The sequence below is a fragment of the Stegostoma tigrinum genome, chromosome 16, assembly GCF_030684315.1.
Source record: "Stegostoma tigrinum isolate sSteTig4 chromosome 16, sSteTig4.hap1, whole genome shotgun sequence".
Lineage (NCBI taxonomy): Eukaryota > Metazoa > Chordata > Chondrichthyes > Orectolobiformes > Stegostomatidae > Stegostoma > Stegostoma tigrinum.
The window spans coordinates 5,143,125-5,166,934 of NC_081369.1; the positions used below are offsets into that span (position 1 = coordinate 5,143,125).

The 23,810-nt window shown below is 43.2% G+C and overlaps 1 protein-coding gene across 9 annotated transcripts in view; it reads right to left on the reverse strand.

The window, feature by feature from the left end:
• st3gal2 (ST3 beta-galactoside alpha-2,3-sialyltransferase 2) overlaps positions 1–23,810 on the reverse strand; it is a 297,050-nt gene that overhangs the window by 200,636 nt on the left and 72,604 nt on the right. The window contains exon 1 of one of the 9 annotated variants that reach the window (XM_059651575.1): positions 10,755–10,814. The exons of the other annotated variants lie outside the window; for them this stretch is intronic. The gene's annotated coding sequence lies outside the window, so the exon portion shown is untranslated. Of the gene's footprint in view, positions 1–10,754; positions 10,815–23,810 lie in introns of those variants that run through there. 9 annotated transcript variants of the gene reach the window in all.

Genomic DNA, 23,810 nt, shown 5'->3' on the forward strand with positions numbered 1-23,810 from the left:
CAGAGTTTCAGTTCCAGCTGCAGCAAGGGACGCAGTGACCACTGCTGGGATTGCTGCCATAACCAGGAGACTGCACGGGAGGCCAAGAAGGAAGCAAAGTGACAGGCCTCTCGTGGTGCAGCAGTACTATCCTCAGCTGTGGGCTAGGAGGCCCCCAGTTTTGAGTTCTACATCCCCTCCCCACCAAGGCAATTCATACCATCTCTAAACAGGGGCTGATTGGAACATATTGAAAGCAAAATGAGGCAAGCTGACCGAAGCTGGTCAGGCAAACCCAGGATGGAGGCTGGGGACACCTCTCGGGCCAAGGACTGGGCTGGAGGGCACTGATTTCCCAAACAGGAAGGTACCAGCTGTGTCCACAGACACCTCCCACTAGGACACAGGGGTTTTACCCTCTTCACTACCAGCAACAAGCTGAGGCTCTTCAATGTATCAAATTAGTCTGTCAAAGTAAATCAGTGGGATTCAGGAAGATGCCAGCTCTGCACTCTGTACTTGAACATTCTGTTGACTCTTAAATTCACACGCAGCTTTTCCAGAACTCCACGTTTGAATCTCTTTGACCACATTTCCCCCACGTTCCTTAGAAAACAGCTCTCGGCAAGGTCATTAATGACGTCCTCTGAGATTGTAACAAAGGTAAATTTCTGCTCGTCATCCTAAGTTTACAACAAATCTGTTCATTACTAACAACACATACTTCCTACTCTGTAACCTAATCTCCACTCTGCCTCAGCTTTTCTGTTGGTAAAACCCTCACTTGATGGGCCAATTAGCCTGCTTTGACACTGTAGAGATTCTATGATGGAACTGTATGACCTCAGATATGTTGAGCGAAATCTATAGGACTGGAGAAGCGTACATTTGGTCTCTAGGTTTGAATATTCCAACACATCCCTGATTGACTTCCCATCTTCTAACCTCCATAAACATTTTGGCATCCAAAACTCTGCAGTCCATATCCTAAAAGTGCCTTTCACCCCCTTGGATTGCCACCCTATAGTTGCTCTTAGCTGAGCAACTCTAATTTTAAAATGATCACGCTTCCTTCCAAATCTCTCCACAGTCTCATCCCTCCCTGTCCTTCTACGCTTCTCCAGTCCTATAGATTTCGCTCAACATATCTGAGGTCATACAGTTCCATCATAGAATCTCTACAGTGTCAAAGCAGGCTAATTGGCCCATCAAGTCCACATCGCCCATACTGAAGAGTGTCCCACCCAGACACACCCATTCCTTTAACCCTGTATGTCCCATGGCTAACCCACCTAGCCTGCATATCCCTGGACACTGTGGGCAATTTAGCAAGGCCAATTCACCTAACCTGCACATCTTTGAACTGTGGAAGGAAATCAGAGCACCCAGAAGAAACCAGTGCAGACACAGGGAGAGTGTGCACACACCACACAGTCAATTGCCTGAGGCTGGAATCGAACCCAGGTCCCTGGTGCTGTGAGGCAGCAGTGTTGACCACTGAGCCACCATTGTGGAGGCTCTCTACAGCCAGCGCCAAGCTGAAATCTCCAGGTGCCTGCTCTGACTTCCATGTCAGGAATTCTTGATGTCCAGCTAGTTTGGCGTGTTCAGTAGCATCAGAAACTGAATATTAATATGGTGAGTTGTGGCAATAATAAGGCACTCAGTCAGATATAATCCTCCTCAACTGGCAATTTACTGCTTCACCACTTGGCAAATGCATAAAAGATGCCATGAGATCCTGCCAACTTTGAGATAGGTCTCTCCAGATTTGTTCCCTGATTCTGCCACAAATCTCACCCTAGCCCACATCACTCAGGGCCTCTATAAAGATCCCACCCATAGATTTTTATGTTGAATTCACTTTGTGAGATAGGGGTGTCGCTGGCTGGGTCAGCATTTATTGCCTGTCCCCGGTTGCCCTTGAGAAGGTGTTGGTGAGCTGCCTTCTTGAACCATTACCATCCATGGTGTATAGGTGTAGATCTACAATGCCCTTAGGGAGGGAATTCCAGGATTTTGACCCAGCGGCAGTGAAGGGAGGGTGAGATGCATTTCCAAGTCGAGATGGTGAGTGGCTTGGATTGGAACTTGCAGGGGGTTGTGTTCCTATGTATCTGCTGGCCCTGTCCTTTCAGATGGAAGTGCTTGGGGGCTTGGAAGGTGTTGCCTAAGGATCTTTTGTCATGGGCTCTGAACAGTTTGGCAGGTGTCAGTTTCATTTCTCGTCTGAAAGATGGCACCTCTGACAATGCTGCACTGACTAAGGGCTGAGCCTTACTGCTGGTTGGAATTTGGTGTTTACACCTGCACTGACACCGGTTTGGAACAACTGAACCAAATGCTGCCTGCGCTAATACAGCTTGGTGGTGGTGGTGGGGGTTGCTCACAGTTCGAGTGTACAAAAACATCAAAGCTTCATGTTTGTAGCTCTGCTTCACTGACAAGGCTGCCCTTGATAAACTCAGAGATAGTAGGAACCGCCGATGCTGGAGAATCTGAGATAACACGGTGTAGAACTGGAGGAACACAGCAGGGCCAGCCAAGCAGCATCAGCGGAGCAGGAAGGCTGACGTTTCAGGCCTAGACCATTCTTCAGAAAAATGAAGAAGGATCCAGACCTGAAACGTAAGCCTTCCTGCTCCTCTGGTGCTGCCTGGCCTGCAGTGTTCCTCCAGTTCTACATTGTGTTATCATTTATAAAATCAGTTGTTGCTATCCTAACAGCATAAGGAAAAGAAGCTGTTTTTTCATCATTTCTGAGAAATGAAGGCGGTTTCTGACAAAGGAAAAGTTTGTTAGTACAGGGGAAAAACAGGAAAAGATTAAAATTCTCTTGGTATGATTCCTGATTCTCTTTACAGCTTCTACTCCCCCAAGCTACATGGCCTTCTCCCCAGAGCCTCGGAATGACAGTGTGCCTGAATGCGGCTGACCAGACTCGCTTATAATTCCTTATTATGTGGCAAGAAGCCTCTTTCTCTACAAAGTTTGTCTGCTCTGTGGTCAGTTTGTTCCATTCTCTGTGTACTCTTCCTCACAATCTGCAGTTATGTCTGTTTTAACAGGCAGATAGACCCAATCATTAACTAAGGATTTCAATCCATGTGCTCCACTATGGGGCATCCGGGAGTTTAAAAATATCCTCCAGGACATGACTGCAAGCAATCCAAGAGAAAAATCATAGGGATTCGAGAAAATTGTGCTTCACTTTTAAATGTACTCTGGATATTTTCATTTCTCTGTTTTAAGAATACTGGAGAGGGAGAAATAGTTTGATCAACCGACAATTATGAATCGTTGTCACTGGATCCAATTTGAACTCTCTCAAAATCCTACTCGGCTGCACATTGAAAGTCTCTCAAGCCAGCCCTTCCCGGGTATCCTCACCATGTAAGCTGACTTTTGTCTTCCTCTAGTCCTTGGGAACATTTCTCAGGTCACTAGCCCATTCGCCAAAGCATCAGATTTGCTCTTACCCAGAATAAATCACTGCCCAGCTGAAATATTAGTGACAGCAGGGTGATGTCGCGGTTTTTTTTGAGGAAGGAGTTTTGACTGAAGGGACCACAGCATGGGATCAGCAGGAATTGGATTTTCTCAGTCTGCAGCACAAACAGGAATGGTGAAGAAAGCCAGGGAGGCTGCCTGGTCTCTGGCCAGACTGCAGTGGATTGGTCTCCAGGGCAGGAGGAAGGTTTTTTCAACTAAGCTGTCCCGGATAGCAGCGTGCAGCAGCAGTGACAGCCCTCCAACCTGGAGATCGTGAAGATCTTTAGGGAGGGGATGGCCAGCAAGTGGTGGAATACTGTCAGGCTCTGACCTGACCAGCAGTCTCCTCGACAGTGTCTCTCAGGGTGACACATACGGCATTTCCACACACTCCTCTCTCCCAGCAGGCACCCTCTGAGCTGCCCAGAGCCACACTCATCCTCAGGTTAGTGCCCTCTTGCATGCTTGCCTCGCATATACTCTTCACTCTTCCGAACATAGCCCATTCCTAAAATGCCCCTATTTTCTCACTTTGTGGGTGAAGTGACCATAAAGTGAAAGTGACAGGATTAAGAAAGGCAAGGAAGGGGGTTGTTAGGCATCCTGCAACAAGCAGCTTAGTCCATGCGACTGTGTCTTCTCCACAGTGGAGGCGATCTGATGCTATTGGGATGTTGATGGCAGCAGCAAGCTATCAGAACATGTTGGGAAACTTGTCCCTTGCTTTTAGACCCTATGTTCAGGCTCCTGCCTCCTACTACTACACCTTGGTGACAATCCTTTCTGTCCTATTGAACAGCAAGTGACTGCTGCTTTAGTTGCAGCTGGACTATGTTGCAGTTTGAAGCCCTGTGTTGTAGGCCCTCTGCTGACAAGGACATTACAACAACAGCACGAAAACAGAAGCTGCTGGCAAAGCTCAGCAGGTCTCGCAGCATCGGAGAAGAAAAAAAACTCAGAATTAATGCTTTGGGTCCAGTGACACTGCCTCAGAACTGATGGCAGCTAGGAAAATGTTGGTTTATATGCAGAAGTTAGGGTGAGGTCAGGGGGTAAGGAGTAAATGGTAGATGGGATCAGAGCCCAAAGAGAGAGAAGAACTGTTGGACAGACAAAAGAGTTGTTAACAATCTGGCTAGGTGGGTGAGTAGCTGTCAAAGGAGACTGTTAGTGGCTAACAATAACTATTGGAATGGCAGACTATGTGATAACAAGACCTGGTGTGTTGGGTAGGGGTCTAGGACATGGGAGAGTTCAGGGCCTACCTAACATTATTGAGCTTGCTACTGAGTCCAGTGGGTTGCAGGGTCCCCAAGTAGAAAACGAAGTGTTGTCTTCCAGCTTGTGCTGAGCTTCGCTGGAACACTGCAGCAAGCCTGAGGCAGAGATGTTGGCCTGGGAACAGGGTGGTGTGTTAAAGTGACAGGTAACTAGAAGTGTCAGGGTCTTTTGTGTGAGCAGAATGTGAATGTTCTGCAAAGCAGGCACCCATTCTACACTTTGTATGCCCAATGTAGAAGAGACCACATTGTGAGCAGCAAATACAGTGGACTAGATTGTGGGAAGCGCAGGTAAAGCTTCACCTGGAAGGTGTGTTTGGGCCTTTGGATAGTGGGGATGGAGGAGGTAAATGGGCAGGTAAATTTCCTGATCCTCTTGCTTCCACCTCCATAGGCACGTGACAATTCCCCCACACAGTCCATTCATCCCCACTTGGTGCAGGGAGGATGCTGAGCCAGGTAATGGCAGAGTGTTAGGGTATGAGTGATTACATGGTGTAACCTCACGGAATACTTAAACCAGAGTTGGCAACAGTAGCATTACCATCTCCCCAAAACTTCTGACCAAAAAACACTGCCTCGTTATCACACTGAATGTTTTCATTCAGACGATGAGGGTATTGCTGGTTAGGACAGCATTTATTGCCCATTGCAAAGGCCAATTAAGTATCAACCACATTGCTGTAGGTCTGGAATCACATGTCGGCCAGACCAGATAAAGACGGCAATTTCTTTCCCTAAAGGACATGAGTGAACCAGATGGGTTTTTCCTGATACTTGGCAACGGATTCACTGTTACCATTAGACTGTTAATTCCAGATTTTTATCAAATTCAAATTCCACTCTCTGCTCTGGCGGGATTCAAACCCAGCTTCCCAAAATGTTACCTGGGTCTCTGGTTTAATAGTCCCACGATAATACTACTAGGCCACCCCCTTTCTTTAAATTGTTAGCCTGGATCGTGCACTAAATTGCATTACTTTCCAGATCAAGTAACTGTCAGATAGATCCACTGAGCATGATGACATCCACATGTCAGATGTTTCGTCACCATTCTAGGTAACATCATCAGTGAGCCTCCGATGAAGCGCTGGTGTTATGAAATTTACCACATGTCATACACCTGGAACATATGAAGGCGCAGACAGGCTTTTTTTCAAAGCACAGAATTTGGACAATTTATCTAGACTCGAGAAATTAAACAAAGTATTGAGGAGACTAGAAATCTGAAACAGAAACAGAAATTGCTGGAGAAACCCAACAGGTCTGGCAGGACCTAGAGGAAGAAAGTAGAGTCAGTGTTTTAGGTCCGGTGACCTTTCAGAAGTTCTGTGGTCATATCATCAAAACAGTTTTGAGGTAACACATCTTATTATTCCTTGACTTTTGAGTCATTTGTCATTTAAATACACCATCTTGCTCTCAGGCTCAAACTTCTATCTGAGGTCTCTGGCATTCCACTGAAGCTCAATGCAAGCTGAAGGAACCAGCACATCATCTTCCAACTAGACACTTTCTAGCATTCTGGAGAAAACATTGACTTAAACAATTTTAGACCATAAACTCTGTCCTCTGTTTTGATATAGCTCACCTCAACCCCGGTGTGTCTGCAACACGTTTATCATGCTTTTTGCTTTCCATTATTCTGCATTAATTATAGCTCTGGATATATGTTTCATTGTTTCTCGAGAACCATTACAATTTCCTTTACCTTTCATTCCATGATATCTAATCCGTCTCACACGCTAGCCTTTCCCTGACCTTCCCTTCTGCTCCATGTACTTCTACCATGAATTGATAAATCAAAGAAATAAAAGCTTGAAACCTGTATTTTAAACTTCATTTACCAATATACCAGTGAAGTTTTGGTTGTCCATCTTCTCTTGAACATGTTCAACTATTTGGAATCTGGAACCTGCACGTAAGGAATGTCATGCATTGTTTAAGAACTGCCTCGGCAATCAGTCAGAATCTTAAGTACTTCTTTGGATGACAGGAGTTTATAGTCATCATTTACTTCCTTTACTATTTTCGCATTGAGGTTTGCAAAATTTAGTGTTTCTCTACATCCATCCATTCCCTGCAACACTTCTGGCTGATGTTCTATCAGTGCTGAGAGATTCCTTTACCTCATCAGATCGTCAGTCGTCATGACATGTTCCTGACAATGCGGACCGACAAACTATTACACCCGAAGGGTGCAGGAACAGCAACTCATATTCCGCTTGGGAACCCTGCAGCCCAATGGTATCAATGTGGACTTCACCAGCTTCAAAATCTCTCCTTCCCCCACCGCATCCCAAAAACAGCCCAGTTCGTCCCCTCCCCCCACTGCACCACACAACCAGCCCAGCTCTTGCCCTCCATCCACTGCATCCCAAAACCAGTCCAACCTGTCTCTGCCTCCCTAACCTGTTCTTCCTCTCACCCATCCCTTCCTCCCACCCCAAGCCGCACCTCCATCTCCTACCTACTAACCCCATCCCACCTCCTTGACCTGTCCGTCTTCCCTGGACTGACCTATCCCCTCCCTACCTCCCCACCTATGCTCTCCTCTCCACCTATCTTCTTTTCTCTCCATCTTCAGTCCGCCACCCCCTCTCTCCCTATTTATTCCAGAACCCTCACCCCATCCCCCTCTCTGATGAAGGGTCTAGGCCCAAAACGTCAGCTTTTGTGCTCCTGAGATGCTGCTGGGCCTGCTGTGTTCATCCAGCCTCACATTTTATTATCCTACATTCTGTCTGTCGGGTGATTCTCCAGCATCTGCAGTTCCCATTATCACTGAAACTATTTCACTGCAGCAGGCAGCAGCCAAGGTGTTGTCACCCAACATGAATGCCTTTTGCAGCAGAACTTGTTGCACTTCAGACAGAAGCAGCCAGACTGTCAAACCCTCTCCCTCCCCTTTCTCAGGAGTGCTGCAATTGTTCGAGCTCAGTGTGACGGCACTAGCTGGTTGGAGTCAGTGACCTCAGCATCAGGTGTAAGTTGGACCTGGGGCTTATTTTCTCATCCCTTTACTGTCTGAGCCACAAGAAAAAAGACCCTTCCTTTTGGGTTTAATAAAATGTTAATAGAGAAACAGATTTAACCCTTCAGCCTGAAAATTTAACGTGACTGACTGACACAGGACAGCGAACAAGCATTCCAGAAAATGTGCCTTACTGAAAGAAAATTCCAGCAGGGTCTGGTTCAGAAGAAACCCCATTGGCCTTAAAAAGCACAAGGAAACAAAATACATCTGGAACCCATTTCTGGACTGGCCCAAACATAGAAACTGTGCAGCAGAATCAGAGGGTATTATTTTGAATAATTCAACATCACTGGTTCTTTTTGAAATCATACTGAATTGAAACAAATCTTGCTTTTTCCTGTCTCTCTGCTCCTACTCCTACAAAATTTATTAAAACAATTTTTCCACCAACTGAGGTGTGCAGTTCCCTTTACTTTGGGCATACTGAGCTCCTTCATTGGATAGGTTTATCAATGGCAGAATCAAGAATAATTAGAAGCCATGTTTTCTATTCCTCCTGCAGCACTGCCTCCATCAGTCTGCTTTACACACTTCTTTTTGGCCGCCTTTTTCAACTGCCATTACCTTTTGACTGGTGTTTTGTTTATATTCTGCTGTTTGCTATGCTCACTCAACAGGGTTTTGACTTCTGATTAATGGAAAACCTCTGTCAGAACAGAGAACAGCACAGCACAGTACAGGCCCTTTGGCCCACGATGCTGTGTCGAACTTTTACACTAAACCTAAGGTCTATCTAACCTCCAGCCCTACCTTATACTATCATCCATATGCCTATCTAGTAGCTGCTTAAATGCCCCTAATGAGGTCGACTCCACTACCCCGTCTGGCAATGTATTCCACGCCCCAAACGCTCTCTGAAAACAGAACTTACCTCTGACATTTCCCCTATATCTACCTCATTTCACCTTAAAATTATGTCCCCTCGTAATAGCTACCCCCACCCTAGGAAAATGTCTCCGGCTGTCTACTCTATCTACACCTCTGATCATTTTGTACACTTCTATCAAGTCACCTCTCATCCTTCATCATTCTAAAGAGAAAAGCCCTAGCTCTCTCAACCTTTCCTTGTAAGATCTTCTCTTCATTCCAGGCAACGTCCTGGCAAATCTTCTCTGCACCTTTTCCAGCGATTCCACATCTTTCCTGTAATGAGGCGACCAGAACTGGACACATTACTCCAGATGTGGCCGAACCAGGCTTTTGTATAGCTGGAGCACAACTTCACGGCTCTTGAACTCAATCCCACTATTAATGAAAGCTAACACACCATACATCTTCTTAACAACTCTATCCACTTGGGTGGCAGCTTTCAGGGAACTGTGGACATGAACCCCAAGATCCCTCTGCTCCTCCACACTGCCAAGAATCTTTCTGTTAACCCTGTATTCTGCTTTCAAGATTGTCCTTCCAAAGTGAATCACCTCACACTTTTCAGGGTTAAACTCCATCTGCCACTTCTCAGCCGAGCTCTGCATCCTATCAATGTCCCTTTGTAACCTAGAACAGCCCTCCGCACCATCTACAATGCAACCCACCTTTGTATTATTCGCAAACTTAGTAGTACACCCTTCCACTCCTTCATCCAAATCATTTACAAAAATCACAAATAGGAGAGGACCCAGAACAGATCCTTGTGGTACACCACTCGTAACTGAGCATCATGTCGAATATTTTCTGTCCACTACCACTCTTTGTCTTCTAAGGGTCAGCCAATTCTGAATCCAATCTGCCACATTTCCCCCTATCCCATGCCTCCTTACCCTCTGCATGAGCCTACCATGGGAAATCTTATCAAATGCCTTACTTAAATCCATGTATACCACATCCACTGCTCTAACTTCATCTACCAGTCTGGTCACCTCTTCAAGGAATTCAATAAGGTTTGTGAAGCATGATCTACCCCTCACAAAAACATGCTGAATATCACAAATCAAACTGTGCCTTTCCAAGTGATCATAGATCCTATCTCTCAGAGCCCTTTCCAATGCTAGCAAGTTTTGATAAGATTTGTAGCTCAGGTTGAGGTTCTGGATGTGAGTTTGCTCGCTGTGCTGGAAGGTTAGTTTTCAGACGTTTCGTCACCATTCTATTTAATAATAGAAAGCGGGACATAACACCAGCGCTTCGTCGGAGGCTCGCTGATGATGTTACCTAGAATGGTGACGAAACGTCTGAAAACTAACCTTCCAGCTCAGCGAGCAAACTCACATCCAGCCCTTTCCAATCATTTGCTCACCACTGACGTAAGAATAACTGGCCTGTAATTTCTGGAGTCATCACTGTTCCCTTTTTTGAACAAAGGAATGACATTTGCCTCGCTCCAATCTTCTGGCACTGTACCCATGGACAGTGAGGACAAAAAGATCATCGCCAAAGGCCCTGCGATCTCTTCCCTTGCTTCCAATAAAATCCTTGGATAAATCCCATCAGGCCGGGGGGGAGGGGGGAACTTATCTAACTTCAAGTTCCTCAAAATTCCTCATACATCTTCCTTACCAACATTGACCTCCTCTAGCGACCAGCCTGTTTCACACTGTCCTCCTCTACAACTAGGTCCCTCTCAGTTGTGAATAATGAAGAAAAGTATTAAGGACCACACCTATCTCTTTAGGCTCTGTCCACAAATTCCCTTTACAATCCTTGATCGGCCCTACCCTTTCTCTTATTCCTCATGTACATGTAAAAAGCCTTGGAGTTTGCTGTGATCCTATCTGCCAAGGTTTTCTCATGCCCCCTAAGAGTTCTTCTAAGCCCTTTCTTCAGCTCCTTCCTGGGTAACTTGTGTCCCTCTAGAGTCTTTTCTGTTCCTTGTTTCCTAAACCTTTCATAAGCCTCCTTCTTCCTCTGTTCTATTCAACTCTTTACCAGATGGTTACGTGAGAAATGCTGGAAAAATCTCAACAGGCAAGGCGGCAACTGCAGAAAAACAGAGTTAATTTAATCTCATTCCAAAGATGTTATCTTACCTAATGCGTAGTTTAAGCTTCCAAGATTTTGAAGTATTTTAGTCTACTAAGTTAGATTGTTGGACGAAAGTCCTGTCAGACACAGAAGCTTTACTTCGCAAACTACTGCCTTTGGCTCAAAGTATTTCCAAAGTTTTAAGTTTCACCCACATTTTGTCATTTCCCATGAATGATATCTGGGTAAAACGTACTGAACCATTTCAGAGTGAGATCAATGCAAAGCCTGCTTTACCTGTTCCGACCTGTGGATTTTGTTCAAGAGATTGGATTAGATTTTAAAATGTTTTAAATGTTTTTAGTGTTTTCATTTTGCTAGAGACTTTAAGCTGTCTATTAAAGTGAAAACAAGTTGAGATAAGAATGCTGAAAGACATTTTAATGAAATAATTTTCTACAACTTCTGCACTTTTAAAATACTGACTGCATTATGGGCTTCACCTCTATAGCATCAAGTTTTGGTATGAGTTTTAACTGGACATTACAGAATTTACTATTTATTTTCTCTGAGCCTATAATGTAAGAAGATTTTTTTAAAATTTCACCTACAGAATGGGAGCATCACTGGCTAGACCAAAACTTAAGAGTTGTACAGCGTGGATACAGACTCTTTGGACCAACCAGTCCATGCTGACCATGTTCCCAAGCTAAACTAGTCCCACCTGCCTGCATCTGGCGCATTTCCCTCCAAACACTTCCTATTCGTTCACTTATCCAAATGCCTTTTAAACATTGTAATTGTAACTACGTGCGGTCCCCGACTGACTCGTAGAATGTGGTTACACCCAGTGTTATTAAGGAGGGAGATTTTCAAGTTCAGGAATTTTACCCAGCAACAGTGAAGGAATGGCATCGTAGCTCCAAGTCAGGTTGGTGTGTGGTTTGATGGAGAATTCACAGGAGAAGTTCTTATTTAAATGCTTGCCTTTGTCCTTCTACCAAGAATTACCATACAAACTTGATACTGAAGAACAGGCATTCGGGAATGGTACAAAAATGTAACCAGTCTCATTTTGTTTATTTTAAATTGGACACAGTTCTTCAGGTTAATCTTCTGTATTTCACTTGGAATCTTAAGCAGATTATTGAGATTTACAAGACGTGAAAAGAGATTGACAAAGTAGATGTAGAAAGGATACTTTTTTATATGGAGCAATGTAGAATGAGACGTCTTGGTGGACTATTCAATCAATATATGGTGTGGGTCCCAGATCTGTGCTGACATCTGCCAGTGCAGCAGTGCAAACACTGTCTATTATCTGGATACTTTGAGACAAAAGGAATTTGAAAATTAAAATTTTCAGTGTATAACAAACTTGAGGCAAGTCAGAAGTCACATGACACCAGGTTGTAGTCCAACTGGTTTATTTGAAATCATAAGCTTTCAGAGGGAAGTCACCAGACGAAGGAGCAGTGCTGTGAAAGCTTATGATTTCAAATAGACCCATTGGGCTATAACCTGGTGTGGTGTAACTTCTGACCTTGTCCACCCCAGTCCAACACTGACAACTCCACACCAAAGTTAAAACAGTGACGAGAAAAAATTACTTCTCTTAAAGGTTGGTGAATCTAGAATTCACAAGCCCAGAGTATGGTAGATGTCAGGACGCTGAGTAAGTTTAAGGAGGAGATAAACAAATTTTCAATTATTGCCAGGTGGCATGGTGGCTCAGTGGTTAGCACTGTTGCCTCAACAGTGCCAGGGGCTCAGGTCCAATTCCACCCTTGGGCAACTCTCTGGGTGGGTTTCCTCCGGGTGCTCTGGTATCCTCCCACAGTCCAAATGTGTGCAGGATAGGTGGATTTTCCATGGGAAATGCAGGGCTACAGGGGTAAGGTAGTAGGTGGATGTGGGTGGGATGTTCTTTGGGGGGAGCGAATGGCCTGCTTCTACACTGTAGGGATTCCAAGGTCAAAGGGCTATGATATCAACTGGCGGAGCAGGCTCGAGGGGCTGAAATAATTACTCCCATTCTGAGTTCTTATGTTTTTACTCGCCTTAATGGCGTCCTTTCTCCTCTTCATTACATCTTATCATCAGTAAAAAGAGCTTATGTATTACTAATCAGTGATCTGGTTTGCAACCCCCATTCTCTGTACCACCTCCAAAACCACTCTTCCCCTGGCGACTCGGTCATATAATTAAACAAGGAACACAAAGTGCAAATTGAACAGAGCAAAATGCAAATTGAAAACGATGTTCAGGCTTTATATGCAAACAGTTTGCTTGGAGAAAACCACGGTATAGCCTTTGCTGATTATTACATCCTGTTATTGCACAGTAGCAAAATGCAACTTTAGTTAGGTTAGATGAGAGGTGTGAACTGACTGCAATCTAATTTATTAATAGAATAGACTTGAATTACCTGCTCCTAATAAATAATCCTTCTAACTTCTGTTTGCTGTTACACTGTACAGCTCCTTTAAAATTGCATGTGGCTTGCATTCATGGGCCTTAAGGAGAACATTTCTTGCGTGGTTCGATTATTTCACATTTCCAATTGCTGCTTGCCTTAGAAGCAGCATTGGTTCTGATCTAACCAGTCTGACAATAACTTTGTGGAACAGGACATAAGTGAGTTCAAATCTTGCGTACAAATACAAGTACACATTCACCCTCTCCCTTGGTAACCTAAATTCAAAACATGAAAATCACTCTCATCTGAAAAGTTAACTGATTTGAGTTATTTACATATCTCACCAGAATGAGTTTTGCTTCCCAATTTTCACTACATACAGTGTTTTGCTGCACATTCTCCCAGTGTCTGCATGGGTTTCTCCTGGGTGCTCTTGTTTCCTCCCAAAGTCCAAAGATGTGCAGGTTAGGTGGATTAGCCATGGGAAATGCAGGGTTACAGGGATAGGGTGGGAGGGGGAATCTGGGTGGGATGCTCTTCGCAGGGTTGATGCAAATGGCCTCTTTCTGGAGTCTACTGATTCTACCATACAATCCAATCCACTCAGTTTGTACCCTGTTTGTCTTGAAATGACAGAATGTGTCAGTTTTCATGACTTAGACAGTAACCCAGTAGAGTGCATTACTCATCTATTCTAAAACCTACCGATTACAGAATTAATTGGATCCTCTTTAAGTTAACTCTGCAGATAACAGCCTATGTGAAGATGGATATGTACCCCAAGGTGGTTTCCGCTGGAACCTGGAGATGTTCTCAATTTCTACACTGGTGACAGCAAAGCAATCGCCATCCAATTCTGATGTAGACACCTGTCCCGCTCATACACTGTGCCAGTATTGCTGCACGGATGTTTGAGAAACACCATCACAAACTTTCCTGCATGCTTCGGGACACCCATCCTCAGGCTCACCAGCCCTGTGAGGAAAACAATCATCCACCTTGTCATTTCCACCAATTAAAGGTCATAAGAGGGAGGCCACCCCAACTTGAAAGCTGCAGCAGCATGTCCTGTAACGGACAGGATGTCCCGAAACTGAAGGGCCCTCTCTCCAACTTCGTAAATGCAAAAGGAAACCTTTTTAAATGCATTCTTTAATGGGTTGCAGCCATCCTGGCAAGACCAGCCATTACTCTGTATCCATAACTGCCATTGAGAAAGTAGTGGTGTATTGACCTCTGGAACGGCTGCAGTCCATTTACAGAACTTTCCCATTGAATGGCACTGTAAACTTGCCTGAGTCACTGGTCCCACTCATATGCTGCCAGAACGCTACCTCAAAGCCCGATCACCAGAAACTCAAAGGTTGTCTGGAAAATCTAGTTATCCTCCAATAGGATTTAATAGGCGTTTAAGTAGGTCAATTGGACCCTCTTCCTCTTGTCATAGAGTCACACAGCACAGAAACAGACCCTTCTGTCCGACCAGTCCACGCTGACCATAATCCCAAACTAAACAAGTCCCACCTGCCTGCATTTGGCCCATATCTCTCCAAACATTTCTTATTCATACGCTTATCCAAAAATCTTTGAAACGTTACTGCACCTGCATCCACCACTTTCTCAGGAAGTTCATTCCACACATGAGCCACCCTCAGTGTTAAAAAAAAATGCCCATGCATTTTTTAAAATCTTTCTCCTCTCACCTTAAAACTGTGCCCCCGTCCTGAAATCCCCCATCCTAAGGAAAAGACAACTACCATTAACTCTGTGTATGCCTCTCGTTATTTTATAAACTTCTGTAAGGTCGCCTCTCAACCTCCTGTGCTCCAGTGAAAAATGTCCCAGCCTATTCAGCCTTTCTTTACAACTCAAACCTTCCATTCCTGGCAACATCCTGGTAAATCTCTTCTCAACCCTCTCCTGCTTAACAATATCCTTCCTATAACTGGGTGACCAGAACTGGACACAGTACTCCAGAAGAGGTCTCACCAATGTCCTGTACAACCTCAACATGGCACCCCAACTCCTATACTCAAAGGTCTCAGCAATGAAAGCAAACGTGCATAATGCTTTCTTAACCATTTCCTACCTGTGACACAAATTTTAAAGAATTACATAACTGAATGCCTAGGCTGGATAACCTGGGGCTTTTTTCACCACAGCGTAAAATTTTGAGGTTTATAAGGTCATGAGGGGTACATATAGGGTTAATGGTACTGTCGTTTTCCTAGGAATGGGAGATTCCAAGACTAGGGGACACACTTTCAAGGTGAGAGGAGAAAGATTCATAAAAAGATATGACGCGCAAGTTTTTTTTTCCCCACATAGAAAGTGATTCATGTGGAATGAACTTCCAGAGAAAGCAGTGGTTGCAAGCACAGGTACAACATTCAAAAGACATTTGCATTGGTACATGAATAAAAAAACTTGGAGAGGTATGAGCCAGGAGCAGGCAGGTGGAATTTGTATAGTTTGGGATTATAGTCAGCATGGATTGGCTGGATCGAAGGGTCTGTTTCTGTGCTGCATGTCTCTATGAGCAGACCCACACATCAGAGTCTTGGACTGGACTTACCTGCTCCAGCCTTCACTACCCAACTGCAAGGCAATCCTGTCCATCCATGTGACTGACTTCTGCACAGGAAACCTATCAGATACTGAAGGCACACTAATTTCGTGCTAAGTTGTCAGTCGTGTGCAGGGATGTGCAGGGCAAGTGGATTAGCCATGGGAAATGCAGGGTTACAGGGATAGGGTAAAGGCTGGGTCACTCTTTGCTGAGTTAGCGTGGACTCAATAGGCCGAATGGTCTGTTTCCACACTGAACAGATTGAACGAATCTGTGTTTTCATTTGAAACTTCAGCCACTGATATAACCAGCTCGTGTTCATATGTAGGGTTTTCCTGTTACTGTGCTGCATGAACTACTGAGCATTTCTAATACTTTCTTTTCATATATAAAAGTAAGTTTGCAAAATTTATTAAATATGCCTGCATATTTTGTGTAACAATGCCAAATGTCTGACACCTATCACCTCAATAGTTGAGATAAGCCTCAATTTTAAACTTAGGTCTTTCTATTCGTGTGTTCCTCTGCTGCTAAAGCCAGAACGAATAGAAACTCACCCAGAGGGCAGCTCTTGGCAGTTTGGGTGCTGTAGAAGTACACTACATAGCCACAGTTACCCACTTTTCTTAAATAAAAATACATAAAGTGGGACAGCATAACTGGAAGACATAAAAACAGAAGTTGTTGGAAAAGCTCAGCAGGTCTGGCAGCATCTGTGGTAACAAGGTGTGGAGCTAGATGAACTCAGCAGGCTGAGCAGCATCAGAGGAGCAGGAAAGCTGACGTTTCGGCCTAGGCCCGATTCTCCAGCATCTGCAGTTCCTGCTATCTCTGGCAACATCTGTGGACAGATTGGGTTGAGTGACCCTTCCTCAGAAACTGAAGACTTTGGTTGTTGTGGCTATTAGGTGACCCTATGCATTTTCAAAAATTACACTTTTCAAAAATAAATCACAGCTAATAAAAATATAAGCAACCCTGTAAATGTCCCCATCTATGTTCTATCGGAGTCCACACTTGAGTGCTAGAGTTGATCTCAGACTATGAAAAGGGGAGTATGCGAAGAAGGGGAGGGCTAAAAGGGCAAAAAAAGTTCACATCCAGTAAGATAATGAGGTGTATGACACTGAGACTCCTCACAAAGGTTGTACTCCAGAAGTACACAAAGATAGAATTAAGTGGTGCAATGTAACCAAACATTTAACAGATTGAGGCAGCACCCCTAAACAGGCATAGGAATATGAAACAATGGGCATTCATGTGAGATAGATTAGTTTCCTAATGTGTTCCAACTGCTCCTGGAAAGGATAATGCCTTGATTGCACTGTGCAGTACTATAGTAATGGCGTTTTCGATAACACGGTTCATGTAGTGCCAGCAGCCAGTGCTATGTTTTGAATTGGATGTGTTGGGGTCAAAGAAAATGTGGCCACAGTCACCAGCCTTTCTTGTGAATCCTGGGAGCGACTTCCTTCAGAGGGAAGACTCCAAATGTCAGGCTCAAGCAAGATAAACATAATAAATTTAGAACAGAAGTATATCTCCAAAGGGTCGCTGAGCTAAGTCAACAACATATGCAGCAACAGGCTAGCTCCACTTTACCACCATCATTCTCGTCCTCTGTTTTCAAACACTTACACTCCTGGAAGCGCCACATTTCTCTCAGTTAAATATAAACAGAAAATGATGCACATTCATTGGCTGCTTCCCTGGAGAGAGACAAAGTTAATGTTTCAGTGTATAATCTTTTGCCACAACTGGAAATGTTAACTCAGTTTCTCTTTCCATGTATGATGCAGCCAGACCTGCTGACAATTTTCTGTGTTTTGATGTCTTTTTTTGCTCAGACTTCCTCCATCTGCAGCCTTTTGCTTTTCCTTAGCTCCAGAAATCAGCTTCAGTTTCCGCCATAAACCATTGTTTCTTTCCCTTCCTTGACTATTGTCTGAGGCTGAACCAGGCCTTCCACTCAAATATCTACCCTATTCTCAATATCACACATGCTCATGTGATATTGCATATCTGCATGTATGTTGTGTGTATGCTGTCAAAATCCTAAAACACTTTGAAACTCATTTTCAATGCATTTCAGGCCTTTCAGAAAATCAAGTGGGGAACTTTTTCCTAAATTGGGTATTTCAAGGCTAGGGTGCACATTTTAAGGTCAGAGGAGACATTTTTAAAAAGACAGGAGGCCATTTTTTTTTTACACAGGCAGTAGTTAGTGTGTGGGGTGAATCTTCCTGAGGAAGTGGTGGATGCAGGTACAGTAATAACATGTATAAGACATCTGGATAAATACATGGATAGGAAAGGTTTGGAGGGATAGGGGCCATGAGCAGGCAGGTGGGACTAGTTTAGTTTGGGATTATGTTTGGCATGGTCGGACCAAAGGGTCTGTTTCTGTGCTGCATGACTCAATGATTCTATGGATCTAATCTTTGCAGGCCTTTACTGACATCTTTTTATGGTGCTACACATTACATATCTGAGCCTTTTCACGTAGCCACCAATTTCAAACCGATTCTATTGATATTTTTAGATACTTGTTGCAATTTATTATGACACAATTCTGTGGCCATTACATCCCAAATTGGAACTATGAACCTGATATTTTGTTCCAGAGGTTGGTACATTACCATGTGCCACAGCACAGTTGAATTGCCTGTTCATACCCACCATCGCATATAATGAACTAGAACAGTGCTTTTACAGCACTTACTGGGGCTCTCTTGTGATACAGTGGTAGTGTTCTGAGACCAGAGTGGGGACATTTCATAGCTCCTCAGTCCTATCCTGTGAACAAGTGCCCTGGAAGTTGAATTTCTTGCTCCAGGGTAGTAGGGTTCTTTGGGAGTTTGGCCAGGTGACCCTGGGTATTGATCTGAGGTTGCCTTGTAGAATTTTCTTGTCACTAAGTTTGGATGTCCTATGGTGCATGCTCCCATGCTCAGCTGGCTGTGGATTTTCACCTTCGGTATACAGAAACCCAACATCCTAACCCAGCAAAACCAAGTTCTGATGAGCCTGCTGTTAATTTGCTATGCAGAACCTGGCAAGAACCTCGGTGTTAAAAATTCTGTCCTGCCCATTTCATTTTCAGATAGATCTTAAGCAGCTTTGTGAGATAGTGTTATGTTGCCCAGACCAGAGTCTGGGCACAGTCACAATCCCCGCTGGTACCCCACAGCCCAGGCACAGTCACAATCCTTGTGCATCATTACCTTGGCAGTTAAGCTAGGAACAATGATCTTAAATGCAATAAAAGCAATCGTTGTAGTTCTAGGCAAATTGCATGTTGTGAAGACAACCTATGGAATCCGCAAGGAGACAGAAATTGGTTGAGTGTCTTTGTGAAAACTTGGCAGATGGAGTTTCTGTAGTCTCAACATTAAAACAGCGACCACATTTCAAAAGTACTTTATTGGCTGCAACACAATGAGACATCTTTGGCACTATAGAAATATGTTTCTTTTCTTGTTAAAGTTCTTGGGATGAAATCTACAAGAAAAATAATCCATTAAATACAAATAATGCATGGTCAGAATGTGATACATTTCAGGAAACAAATGGCCATCCATTGTTAGACTATGTCATGGACTTTCACAGACTAAAAAATTAGGTCAAATTCAATCTGGGGCCCTCCGGTTCAGTCCTAGCATTTAAATTAATGTGTTGTGCAATAGTGCTTCATGTGGATACGTGACTGGTTCTAACTGGTGTTTGGCTCTTTGAAGGGACGCTGATGTAAACATTTTCTTGGGAGAACAATCACTTCCTTCAGCCTACAGAGAACAAATGACAGTCTGCTGTGCCCCAAAGAACAAAAACAAACTCAATGATTTCCAGATTGTAAAAGAATCTAAATTCTGGATGGAAGTGACAACAGAACAGAAGAATTTAAAGATTAGCAGAATGAGGATAAAAATATCCTCAGCAGATCTGGCTGTTACAGTAGAGACAGAATTGGATCAGCAAAAATATCCAAATCAATCTGATACGTGCTAAAGGAAGAGCTAATAGGTATTTCAGGTGTAACTTCAATGGTTAGTATGCAGTGATCTGTCCTCAGCCAAAAGGCTGCGAGATGACATATGCAGTAGAAGATTCGGAGGAACAGAAAAGTATTGATTAAGCTACAAAAGTTGTACTGGTCACAAGGAGCTTTAGTCCTGCGAAGGGAGTGGTAGTTACAGACTCCTTTAACTGTACAGAAGTAACTATTTATTGTACTTGCAGGGTATGTTGGACAGATTGTGAATTAAACAGAAGCTACCACTTTAACCAAAGTACAACAGGCCAATGCAAAGTGAAGGACTAGACCATTTGCTTCAGATTTGATAACCATGAGCTCACTAACTAGAAATGCAATTCCATGTGAAATAGCTGGAGTAGGGCATTTTATAAGTGGCGCACTCTTAGTGAGACACTTATGCTATTGGGTTAATCTTTAATGAAACAAAGCACAAATGACAACACATCGTGCATGAAAAGGTTTTTATTTTATGAGGACAGTCAATCTGCAATTTATACTATTACGACTTTCCAGTATTCCGTCAATAAAACCTGATGCTTCTCATCAGAGTGTTAGAGAAGTATTAATGGCACTAGTTAATTTGATTTAGTTGGAAATAAATTGCTTTCATACTATATAGAAAATTTAATTGTTCTCCTTGATGGAGGAGAAAATTCAGCTCAAAGATGCAGGTATGATTGATGTAAGGTTACAAGAAAAAATTAGCTAGAAGTATGAAATAAATACTGAAGAGGATGCTGTCACATTTGATGGTAAGCTATTCATTGCCAAGTGACTTCAACAAGGTAGCTCCCTTAAATCCAGAAGTACGCATTTAGAAATATTTTCATTCCGTATGATATGGATTCAGCAACCAGGCTTAGTCTTTGTGCAGTCATATATTATAAAGGACAAAAAAGTTACTATGGTCATTAGAGGAAAACTTGGAAGTGACAACTTAGAGATATGTGAAAACATGAACATCACAATCATAAATACCACAGCAGATAGTTCCTTCAGAAATGGATTCCATGAAAGGAATCATATGGTGATCAATTAAATGGATACAATCTTAGATGATCAACCGAATTGAAAATTGAGAGCTACATTGGCAATTGGCTGTTCATCGAAAGCATTCAATTCAAGATAACAAAGTGTGGGACTGGATGAACACAACAGGCCAAGCAGTATCTTAGGGGCACAAAAGCTAAAGTTTCAGGCCTAGACCCTTCATTCAATTCAGTTGGTTGAACTGATAATCCCTAACAGTTATTCTCTGGACAAATCCCAAATTGCCTTCTGTTTTTCTGTGATAGTTATCCTTGAAGATACTACAATTCGTTATATTTGGTTGCATGCTTCTGTGCTTTATAAACAGGGAAATGTGATTTGATCAAGGCAAAGGAAGTTCAGAGGACACTGAAGGATTGTATAGCAGCATGAGAAAGAAATTTTATAAGATTTAATCTTATGTATGGCACAATTTGCCTGGATTTCACATGATAATTTTCACTATTTGTCAGTATATGTGACAATAATAAATCAAGCCAAAAAAGGCCACAAAATAAAAGAGCAGTTAACATTTTGTGATGCATGTATAACAGCGCCTATACCTGTCTGCAGTCTCTCTCCATTCACTTTGAATTCTGAATGCTGCATCTTCCTGCCAAAGTGGACTGCCACTTTTCCACATTGTACTGCAACAACCAAATCTTTGCCCACATTTTAACTATATCCCCGCTTTCCGACCTACAATTGTACCATCTACAAATGCGGCTGCAATATATTTCAGGAAACTTAGTGTACCATAAGAATTGAAAGTTTCTGGTATGATGACACATTGCAATGGTAAGACAGTATTTGTCAAACATGCCAATCAAACTGTTTGAGTTCATTCCTAACAACAACTCAGAATTATGCCAAAATGTTGAATTTTGATTAGCTGCTCAAAGCAAACAAGGCACTGTGTGTCAATGCTTGTGTGTTTTGCAGTGAAGATCCAGAGAATCATAATGCAACAGACCCACGTATGGATAGTTATATTATTATGACACATACGATAGAACCGCTCTATCTACAGACTAATTGCCCAGAAACAGTACTAGTAACATTTGCTGCAGAGGGATCCCGTGAATGGAGAAACCCAGCAATTAAGAGAGATGCCAGAACACCTACCAACAAGTTTAAATATTGGTTGAATGTTCAAGATGGTGGTCACGAATGAGATCTATGGGGTGGCAGAATGGGGTGATAAAGGCACAGTGCAGGCACTAATAGTGATCTCGACGTTAGAAACCTATTAAATATTGGAGGAGGTGCCTCCAATAGACATGCTGGAGTAGCAGTCACAGCAGACTGAAGAATGCAAGTAGAGTCATAACTTGAGTACATTAGGTAATGAAATAAAAGCCACAGAAAGTCTAATAACTGAATTTAAAGCAAAAATCCTCACAATTTAAAATTTATAGTGGCTGTCAATATACCATTTTTTGATGTTTTGGAGATAATGAAATATCCTAAAGGAAATAGTGTTTTACATGCCTGCAAAACATTAAAACATTAAGAAAGTCCTGATGAAGGGTCCTGACCTGAAACATCGACTCCAGTATTTACAGTACTTGATATCTCCGAGGGATTAAGAAAGTTAAGCCTGGATAAATGCACACTTGAGCTTGAATTCTTATGTGACCAAAAGAATGGTGATTTTTAGTGACGCTTTGGACTTTGGAAGGAAACCAGAGCACTTGGCCAAAACCCACACAGACATGGAGATAGCGTGCAAACTCCACAGTCACCCAACATAGGGGTCAAACCCAGGTCCCCAACACTGTTAGGCAGCAGTGCTAACTACTGTGACTGCCCATGCTGTCCTTTATATTGAGAAACTGAGAAAGCAAATCAGATTGTTTAAAAACACTTGAGCTTTCTATTTGTTAATTGTGAATAAATTGTAGGTAGGTGTGGAAATTAGTTGAGGATTTGTGTTACATATAACTAGGAATGGACTGATTGATGGCTTATGAGTTGCTTGTGAATTTCTGTAAATTAATGCCCATGAAGGTGTACAAAATTAGCTTTAGCCTTATTCTTCACCACTTGGCTTTCATGATTTGAATGGAATACTGAACAAAATCCACAAGTAGTGAGGAATTAATACCTAATGAGGAGGTGAAGTTATGAAGATTGGCATTAAAAAGAAATAGCGTTGGAGAAATTAACAGAACTTAGTTTACAAAATCATTTCCCTGATGGCCTATATTCCAGGGTTTTGAAAACAGAAAGGAACACAGAAACATACAAAATAGGAGGACGAGGATTTACACCATTCGGCTCTTCAAGCCTGCTCCATTATTATGATACAGGGGTGACACGGTGGCTCAGTGGTCAGCACTGCGGCCTCAAAGTGCCAGGGAGCTGGGTTCAGTTCTAGCCTTGGGCAACTGTCTGTGCAGAATTTGCACATTCTCCCCATGTCTATATAGGTTTCATCCGGGTGCTCCAGTTTCCTCCCACAGTCCAAAGTTGTGCAGGTAAGACAGATTGGCCATACTAAATCACCTCTAGTGTCTGGAGATGAGTAGATTAGGTGGATTAGCTGTGGGGGCTGCAGGGACGGGGTGGGTCTGGGTAGGATGCTGTTCGGAGAGTCAGTGTGGAGTTGTTGGGCCAAATGGCCCGTTTCCACACTGAACGATTCTACAGTAGAGCACAAAAGATACAAAGAACAAAGAACAAAAAAAAATTACAGCACAGCCCTCCAAGCCTACGCCGATCGAGATCCTCTGTCTAAACCTGTCATCTATTTTCTAAGGGTCTGTATCCCTTTGCTCCCCGCCCATCCATGTACCTGTCCAGATACATCTTAAAACCTACATGGAATAGTGTAGGTTAGATGGGCTTCAGATTGGTATGACAGGTCGGCACAACAGAGGGCCGAAGGGCCTCTACTGTGCTGTAATGTTCTATGTAAAAGACACTATCGTGTCTGCGTCTACCACCTCCACTGGCAACGTGTTCCAGGCACCCACTACCCTCTGCGTAAAGAACTTTCCGCACATACCTTGTCTATGCTCCTCATGATTTTGTAGACCTCAATCAGGTCCCCCTTCAATCTCCAT